The following is a 9,939-nucleotide window of genomic DNA, read 5'->3' on the forward strand; positions in this document are numbered from 1 at the left end:
TAAATATTTACTATCATCTGACCCTTTAAGAAAGCATTTGCCAATCCAAGGTCTAGACAGTAAATTTTATGATTTAAATTGCAAAATAGCTCTCTGTTTACTTTTACCACATTTAATCATGAATTATTACTCCTTTAATCTTAGTTTATGTTAAAGAATTCCAGGATATTAGTAAGGATAATACTACTCACTATAACAACAACAAAAATCCTGTATTTTAGATGTTTTTAACAAATAGAAGTTTATTTCTTGCTCATATAACCGTTCTATTGAGAGTGTTTCTGATTGGCAGTGAATGTTTCTTCCATGTGGTAAAGCAAGAATTCTTTCCATCCTGTGGCACCCATACAAATGTGGAGTCCTCTGCATCCAAATGTAAAAGGGAAAAACAAGTAAAGAATGGAGAAGGCACACTTACTTCTAGAAAAAGAAAAACATTAAATACACATGACAACAACAAATCAGCCCAGGAATGACAGACACATTGTTCAGGTCACATTCCACTGGCGAGAAATAATCTGATGGCCCCACCAAAATACAAGGGTGCTGGGAAATGTAGTCCCTGGATTGACAGCCACTTCACAGAGATAATTCCACTCCGTGAAGAGGACAGCATGGATCATTGGTAGGCAGCTAGCAATCTTTGCCTCTTCACATTTCTTGAAGTCAATTTTTGTCAACTTGATGCCAACCTATGGATATTTGTGGCTTGAGTAAATATTTCTGTATTGCTTTCTGCTGCATACTGTTTTTATATTGGTTACTTTTTAAGTCTGACTAATCTTTGTGTCATTTTTTTGGAGGTAGGGAAGTAACAGAGAGAGAAACACAGTTGCTGTGTTACCTTTCAACCGTTGTGTCTGAGTATAAGCAATTACTGAAATAGTATGTACTCCAAGGCCTGTCTGCTTTTGTTGATTTATAAACAATTGAAACTTCTTATTTCTATCCTAAATATTTTCTCCTAGTTGCCAAGAAGACTAAATAATATATATAACTGGCAGGATCTTCTTCCTTTCAACATGCTCCTTTTCTCCTGAAATTCACAATTATGATTATGGTGTCACCTATGTTTCATCTTGACCTGTCTTGGAATAAAAGAACAAACTCTGACTTTCTCCAGTGACAAATGCTGTTGTCTGCTACACTTTAAAGTGGGTGTTCCTGTGCTCTGACTGTGGGGGGTTAGGTTATACTGTTTACCTACTTGCTCTGTGTGGGTACTAATTCTACACAAGGAAAAACTATGCAGAATATTGGCTATGTGTTGTGTGGGCCAGAGAAAAACCTTCACTCTTCTGATGGCAGCCATGCCCTAACTCCTCTTAGTTTCTACAATTTCCTTCCTTTGATAAAAACAAGTAACGGAAACTCACAGTCATGTACACTTTCAGAGTTTACAAAGTGGTTTACATATATTATGTCATGTGTCACACAAAGTGTTCTGAATTCAGAAAAATGGAGAGAGTACTCTACATAGTTAAAGTATGTTTTACATCATATATACAGCGTGTCACCAAACAATGAAAAGAAAACACTCTATGGGGTAACAACTTGTCCATATTTACAACATCAGATAGTGGATGGGGCTTTCATGATGGAGAGCAAAAACACAACATCATGGGGCAAGTAAAATCGTGGCCCTCGCAAGAGCTTAGAGCTGATGGAGGCAATTCCCATAAGCAGTTAGATGGCCCTCACTTCTACCAGTTTCCATAGCCTTCTAATACATCTGTCCTAACATGTCCCAGATATTGCCATCATTCACAATACTTATATCCTTGTTGAATCCAGCTTTACTCCTTAAATGTAATTTTACATCTTTGGTCGTTTTTGATATTTTATCCTAGTACTTCTGGTGCTTCCAAGCATATTCTTGATTACATGTTAATTAAGTTTTAGGACTGATCTGGTAGAAATGAGTGTGACATAATATGTAAAGTTTCATATTGAGCTCTCACCTCTATTGGTGCTTTCAACCCAGGGCTCTTAGTTATGAGTTCTCTCTGTGGGCCAAAAGCACATTTAATAATAAAATATGTGTATTATATGAGCATATTTAAGTTTCTGTTCATATTATTTATTTAACTGGAATGTGTTCATACACATCATTTATTAAGCCAATATTTTTAAATTCTGCACCCTTTGTACAATGGTTATGCATTTGTTTTATTGTACCTTGCATAATTGTGAATGTGTGCATGTATTTCTCCTGCTAGGTCTTGAATTCTAGGGAATGTGTTTCATCTGCAGAAATTCCATAGGGCCTACATACTTCCATAGACATAGGATGCTTAATAGGTGTGTTGAAAAAAAGATTATCATAAAAGTTAGACCTACCTATTCTTGCTTTTTGTTTTATATTGTTTTTATAAGAAAGATCAAATAATGATATCAATTTTATATTATTGGTTGGAAGACTAAGTTTTTTTGTAATGATTGTTAAAAACAACTTCAATTTTTTCTATAGCTATTGTGACAAGCACAGAAAACAAACATAATCTCTAGTGAAATAGGTTTCCAAAGAGATTTAGAGATACTTAATATGATATTATTTAAAATATAATAGGATAATTTTATTTCTATGATGTTTTTCTACCTAAAGATAGAAAGGACTATATAACTTTTAATTTCCCTTGATCCTTTTGCTCTAAAAATACCAGAATTTCAAGTATCCTATGATGCTAGCACATACTAATTGAGTTAATAAATGAGATAGATGTTTATCTATTATTCTTGGAAAATTAATTTGATTTTTTGTAATGTTTTACAATATGACACTTGGACAGAAAATGTTTTGGTGGAAAATTAATGTTCTTTTTTTTCTAGGTTAGAGACTCCTAACTCATTCAGAATTTCAAATGGAAATTGCAAATATTTACACAAATCAATCCCTTTCTTCTAAGATAAAAAATAATCTTCCAAAGCAAATCTCAGTTTATATTTATTTATTCATGCTGCACATCCAAGGATTGAGGGGTTATGAGAGGATGCTGAAGGCTTTCCTTGAACATCCTTCACAACATAGTAAATTACTTTCTGGAATTGCTACAAAAAGTTGAATTAATTACCACTGGGATACACATTAGTGAATTAGTGTGAATTACCATCCTGCTTTCTGTTTTAATTGACTTTCAAGCATAGAATGTATTTTTTATCAGGTTGCATACAAAGAAATCCTTGTATTTTTCAAGAGAAATCTAAAAATTTCATATTCAAGTCCATTAAATTTTTTACCTATAACAAAGTATATTCAAATTTATTTTAATCTAGAATAAGTATGTCACATTGATAAGGAGAAAGTTTATTCAAAATTTATCCATGTTCATATATTGGCACTAAATTATTTCTACCCCAAGATTTTTATAAACATAATGATTAGGAATGTTAGAAAATACAGAAAAATTTTAGAGTCAGAATTAGAATACTGAAATATGTGACCACTTTCTACATATGTAACTGATGCCAAGACAAGAGAGATTTTGTAATAATAGGCCCAATAGAGGGGCAGTAACTGTTACTCAAGTTTAGGTTCAGGTAAAACAGGCACTATGTATGGCATAGGCAGTAAGATTTTGAAGACTTTTCTAATCTGTCAGTCATCATCTCTCTGCCCATATTATTTCAGATCGCAGATTGTCTGATTGTAGTGTTTACCTCACATGTTACAAATCTGTTCATCATGTTTTTATGAATTTTGCTTTCTGTGATGAGCATCAGCAGATGAGAGAGAACATTAAAAAGCACAATAAATCAATATACTCAAAAAAAGTTAAAAGTCATTAATAAGAAAAAGCCTTTTAAGTTAAAAATATCATTGTAAAAATAGAATTGGAAGACATATTCCAAAATGTATGATTAAAAAATGGAGAAGGAAGATATGAAAAAATATGATAAAAGTCATTGAGAATAAATACAAGATGTTCAACGTCTAATGGGTATCTAAAAAGATGATTTAGAGGAAGATTACTAAGGAAATAATAAACATTTGAGAACATTTAGAGGAAAACTACTATGGGTATAATAAAAGAAAAAAAAATCCAGCATATTTCACGAGTGGAAAGAAGGCCCAAACTTTCACATTGAGACAGCTCTGTAAAGGCTAATACAATAAATACAAAAATGCCCCATATGTCTAGAAATGTAATTGTGAATTTTCCTAACACTAAGAATAAAGAGATGACCCTAGAATTCTTCAAGAGAAGAAAGAAAAGTTATCTACAAAAACTGGTTATCAGATATATCTTAAAAAATTATCTATATATTCAATCATAAAGAAAAATCAAGGAACAGAGAGACAGTACTCAAAAGGTACTGGTCTAATTCTTGGCCAGATAATTGTGCGGCAGTAACAGGAACTAAGCTGACCAGATTACACAGGAAGTCAGAGCCTGTGCGGAAAGTGGGGGCACATTCAGAGGAAATGAATCCCCATATTAAAATATGAAGAGTACGAAAACAGAAGTAAAAATAAGCAAAACATGATGTTGAGTTTTCATATCCTTAATTATGACTTGAAAGCTATTTTAATGATAGATATGGGTATCAGAAGCAGATTTTTCAGTGAATTCAATCATCCAAAAAAAAAGTTAATAGATAATTCTTAAGCAAATTAATTCAGAAACAGAGGTAATTGAAAACTTATTTGGAGTAAAAGAGATAAACAGAATAAGAAATAATTTAAAAAGTTTTTAAATTGCCTACCTCGAGCAACAGCATAGAGTAAAGTGAAGAATAGGAAAAGAGAGGTCTCTATTTTCCTTTGTGCCGTTCTGAATTATGATTTTTTTAGCCATGTGCACATATTGGTTTTATAATTTGTTTACTCAAAAATATTTATTCAATACTATTTGTAAAATAGCAATATATGTGTGAAGGATATAATAGCAAAAACAAAATAGACAATATTCTTTGTGTGTGTGTACACTTAGTTAAGAAAACTGCCCAAAGTAAAAATAACCTCAGATTTTTCTCACTGCAAAATCAATATTTATTTCATTAAATAAAACCAATAGCAGACCTCGAGCCTCTTGTCTTGCACAATTCCACTGTCACCATTGATATGATATGCTGTGTGAGTGGAGTTCCTTAGAGCACAGGACACAAGCTTACTTGAGGTAGCAAAGATAGTCCTTCATGTAAAAAAGCTTCATGAACCACAAAGTTATATACAAGGTTGATTAATGTTGTTGTTCTTTCTTTAGAACCTGAAAATTTCTGATCAGGGCTGTAAGAATCAGAAGTCCGCGCACCCGTATGCTGCTTGTGTGTTCCTGAGAAGGGACATAATCATTCTTTTCCTCGGTAGGCACTTCTCAGGTAAAAAAGCTCTTCATCATAAGAAATGAAATTATATAGAGTAATATTCTCCACTTAATTGAGAGAATAGAATGTAATGGATTACTCCAGGTTCTGTAGGAAATGTTTCTATCAATTTTCTTCACCATTGATATTAGGAGAACTGAATCTCATTATATTTAACTTAAACAACAGTTTATTTTATTTGATAACATCAGGATGTGGAAATCATGCCTGGTCTGCTACATCTCAGTCACAGGTTGAGGAGAGTCTGAGGGAGGTTACGTCCTCTGAGAATCTCAGTGAGATGTGCCACTCATCTTAATGTGGTAAATGGGGTAAATTTTAAGTGGGTTTATTGTATTTTCAGATTGCTGTAAAAGTAAAGATCGTCACATGTTTTCTTTAGTAGAGTTTGACTTAATAGCAGAGTAATGGAAGCTGTGTCATTATATGCAGTAACTCTGATTGCATTGAGTTTCCTAATTGGTGAAAGATAAAGACCTCCCCTTAGCTTTCCTTCAAAGCCTGAAAATAACCTTTGAAATACATTTTAAATTTTAAAATGATATGTAAAAAAGTTCAAAATATTAATTGTGTTTTCAATAGGAAAGGCATATCTCATTTTAAGTGACCATGAGGTGAGCTTTGGATACTCTGGATTCCCAGCTGATTTTCCAAGGTACTCTCAAGTCAAGCGGAAACTCCGGTTTTCTGAATCACATTGAATTAATGTAAAAGTGATTTTCTAAAATACCACAGTGAATCAGAGTCCAAATTTAATATAGTCCTCCAGTAAAGAGTCCAAAGACAATATAGAAACAAAAGCAGTTGTCTCACATTTTTCTCAAACTTTAAGTATTCTGAGAAAAAGTAGAAAATGAAGTCAAAATGGATATTCACCTCATCTTTTATTTATTTTATTAGAATGTGACTAACATTAAGATAGATACAGCTTCACATTTATTTACAAAATTATAAAATTCCATTTCTGTTCACTTCATCTGCAGAAAAGAACACGATCTGGAGCATAGTTCTCTTTTTTATGTTTGCCCCATTCCCTTAACATCTGTAACTTTTCTTTCCGGAGCGATCAGAAAAAGATGTAATGATGATTAACAGGGCACAGGCAAGGAGAATGTGCTCCTGTTATGACTGTTTTATGCAGTTCCTGTAAATGGGGGTAACAAATGACACCCTCCTTTAGCTGAATCTGAGATAATCAGACAGCATCTGCCTTCTGTTCTCTCACTCCATGTGTAGAAAGGAAGTGCTAACTTTAAGATCATTCATCTTTTGAAGTGCTAACACCTTCTATTATGCCCCAAATCTCCTCTGCGTGTTTCAATGTTCTTTTTCCAGGTAGCTTATCTTGACCACTCGATACTATCAAATCTAACACCATTCTTTATTTGACGTTTCTGAATAGAAGCTGCTTTTTAATATTTTTATCCTATAAAAGCCTGAGCCAACTATCTTTTTGCTTAGTAAAAAAAAATTGTTTTCAGTTGCAAAAGTGATAGTCTTAAAAAAAAAAAAAAAACTCACTGATCTTCCTGTACATCTCTAGAATCATTAATTCCTCTATTTCAATCCAGCCAACACTTTGTTGCCTTGAAAACACAGTTGCTGTAACTCATCCTAGATCATCTTCTTTGAACCCACCTAGGAACTCGTGGCTCTCTCTCTGTCTATTTAGGCCAATCGTTCTCAATCAGAGTTTAGAAGGAGGTAGCAGAGGTTGCTCTGTATCGTAAATCATAAGGCTTGAACCTTTACCTACACTTTGTAACTGACTTATTATAAGAGCATGGTTTTGGTCATTTAGAGTATATTATTGCTTGTCATTTACAAAGCTAATGAGTTGGATGAGGTGATATTTGAGGTCCAATAAGGCTCTAACAGTCTACAATTTGAAGTCATTTTGGGAAGCCATTATCTGACCTCCTCTAAGACCTCTATTATGCACTGATTGCATAAGTCAAGCCCAACAACAACATTAATCTTTGAACACAAAGATTTCCATTCTTCATTGAGTAGCTCAACTCATCTAGGCGAGATTTCAATACAGCATACTTCCAGTGTTTCAGAGAATGTGTAGGTTCCATCATAAATGAGGTTTGAAATATTTCATATTATAGTCAGACGTTTTGGCTTTTTCCCTATTGTTCAATTGCTTTACATATATTTTATGTCACTTATTCAGTAAATAATTATGGAGAATCTTATAGAAGTAGAATATAATCATAGCTTTCAAGGAAGTTTATAATTTAGAAAGCTGAGTTAAATACAAACATAATTGAAGTATATATTAGTTTTATATTGCTGTGTAACAAATTTTCACAAACTTAGTGGCTTAAAACAAAAATTCATTATCTCACTGCTGCGATTGGTCAGGAGTCTGGGTATGGTTTAGCTGGGTCCTCTGCTCAGGGTCTCACCAGGCTAAAGGCAAGATGCTAAAAGAAACCCTGCTCAGCTAGGGTTGCAATTGCATTGGAGGCTCGGTGTCCTATTCCAAGGTCACTGGTTATTGGCAGAATTCAGTTTCTTATGACTATAAAATAGAGATTCTTACTTTCTTGCTAGTTGGCAATAGGAAGCCACTCTCACCTGCTAAAGGCTGTCCACCATTCCTTGAATGTCCTTCTTCAAGGCTGCAAGTCTGGTAGGAGAATTTCTCATGATTTAAATCTTCTACCTAAAAAATGGTGCAGTCTCTATTAAGGCTTCACTTTATTAGGTTAGGTCAACGTAAAATAATCTCCCTTTTGATTAATTCAAAGTCAACTGATTACATCTGGAAAATCCCTTTGCCATATAAGGTAGTATAACGATAGGAGCGATATCCCATCATATTTGCTGGTCTTGCTTATAGTCAAAAGCAATAGGGCTGGTACAGGGGACGGGGGATCTTGGGGAACATCTTAGAATTCTGCCTACCACAAAGTACAAGTTAAAATAAGTGTCTAAATAAGAAAGAAGTTAGATTAGTTATGGAAATTGAAATTATGCATACTATATATACATTGAGGAAGAAATGTGGATGAGAAATGGTACAGCAAGTCTTAATGCATATATATTATTTCCAGGTGGAAGAGATGTGCTAAAGGAAGAAAGAAGGTACCTTATCAAAGAGAAAGGCATATACTGTAGGGAAATGTGAAAATTCAGGGACTATACCTATAGCCCAATTTGGCCAATAAAGGTAATGGGAAAGATTCAGGTCATCCAATGAAAGGCGTTAAACGTTGTGCTTGTTTCAGTAGCAATGAGAAATTATTGAATGTTTAAGAGGGTTGAACTGTCCTCTACTTGCCCCTTCAGATACATTCTCTGCTCTTCACCCTGGAGGGCCCATCTACCTGGACTACATTCATGAGATCCCTTGCCTTTGGGCTTCCATTTGGGTTTGCCCAATCAGAAGCAACGGCAGGACATCTAAGAGAAGGAAGGAAAGTGAGGTGGGTTATATTCCTAAATTTTCTTCCTCTGAGGCTGCTACCTCCTTTATGATAGGTGGCCTCTCCACATGGCCCTTTGTATTTCAGGGTTCCAATAACCACTTCCTTCTCTCTCCCTTTCAGGTACAATGATGGGAAAAACACTGAGATGTAAACCCCTGGGTATGGTATTATCCGTTGTGTTCTTTCTTCACTCATCCAACACCTTTTTAAAATCCTTTATTAAACTCTTTTCAAATTACCCAATTTGAATGTGCCATCTGTTTGCTACAGGGACTTGACTGAAATTGGGACTGATGCAACCGAAATTCTTATGGGAAGATTAATGTGACAATGATGAATAGATGGTGTAGAGAGAAGAGACTGAATGTGTTAGTCTAGCTAAGAGTAGCAATGAAGGCATGAACTAGGTGGTGAGCATGAGAATACAGGGCAGATGATATAAGAAATAATGTAGAGTATAAGACACTGTCCTTAGCACCTGACTAAATATAGGGGAGGAAGGAAAATGGTATTAAAGATAGTTCAAGGATAAAACTTGGTAACTAAGTGAACTGTCATGCCATTAATGGAAATATCAATGTCAGAAGAAGAAATTTAGTGGCTATTAGAAATAATGAGTTTGTTTCTGAACTAATATACATAAACATGGTGGACGTTCAAGGAGAGAAAAGAAGTAGGTGATTGGAAAGGCGGATTTGGCATTTCAGAGGGTAGTTGAAGCTAAACTTATAGACTTAAAAACTATGTAAAAGATATTATGACTGAATTCATAAGAATTATTATGTCCTGAGAAAAATCTAAGGGCAAAAGATGTACATCCAAGTACAAAATCTTAAGGCACATAGTCACAGGGAAATTAAGAGGAAAATTTTCATAGAGTGAGGAAAGTGTCTCTTCTCTTTCTCTTCAGAGACACAGATAGAAAAGTGTCAGAGATATCAAAAAAAAAAAAAGTTAATATGTTATAAGTAAAAAAAAAAAAAATACAGAAGAGCTGTTTAAGAAGTAGGAAATAGTTTGATTAGTGCCAATCTCAGTGCTTGCCGGGCAACAGCCCAAACTAATCAACACAGTCTCATCCATAGCTATCACTGCATAGGTAAAATAAAAAGTCATTTATTTTACCATGTGACCATGTCATCTACTTAGCCCAAGTTCTTTGGACCAAGGATAG

At 34.2% G+C, this 9,939-nt stretch overlaps 2 long non-coding RNA genes across 4 annotated transcripts in view; both read left to right on the plus strand.

Moving 5' to 3' along the window:
* LOC147915216 (uncharacterized) overlaps positions 1-5,365 on the plus strand; it is a 104,931-nt gene extending 99,566 nt beyond the window's left edge. For all 3 annotated transcript variants that reach the window (XR_015554399.1, XR_015554397.1, XR_015554400.1), the window contains one exon: positions 5,205-5,365. This is a non-coding gene — a long non-coding RNA (uncharacterized LOC147915216). The remainder of the gene's footprint in view (positions 1-5,204) is intronic.
* Positions 5,366-5,911: 546 nt separating this feature from the next.
* On the plus strand, positions 5,912-8,984 carry LOC147915217 (uncharacterized). The gene is made up of 3 exons (XR_015554401.1): positions 5,912-5,980; positions 8,626-8,762; positions 8,886-8,984. It is a non-coding gene; the product is annotated as an uncharacterized LOC147915217 (long non-coding RNA).
* The last annotated feature ends 955 nt before the right edge of the window (positions 8,985-9,939 follow it).

Source organism: Ceratotherium simum, chromosome 15, assembly GCF_057802395.1.
Source record: "Ceratotherium simum simum isolate JZ-2026a chromosome 15, ASM5780239v1, whole genome shotgun sequence".
Lineage (NCBI taxonomy): Eukaryota > Metazoa > Chordata > Mammalia > Perissodactyla > Rhinocerotidae > Ceratotherium > Ceratotherium simum.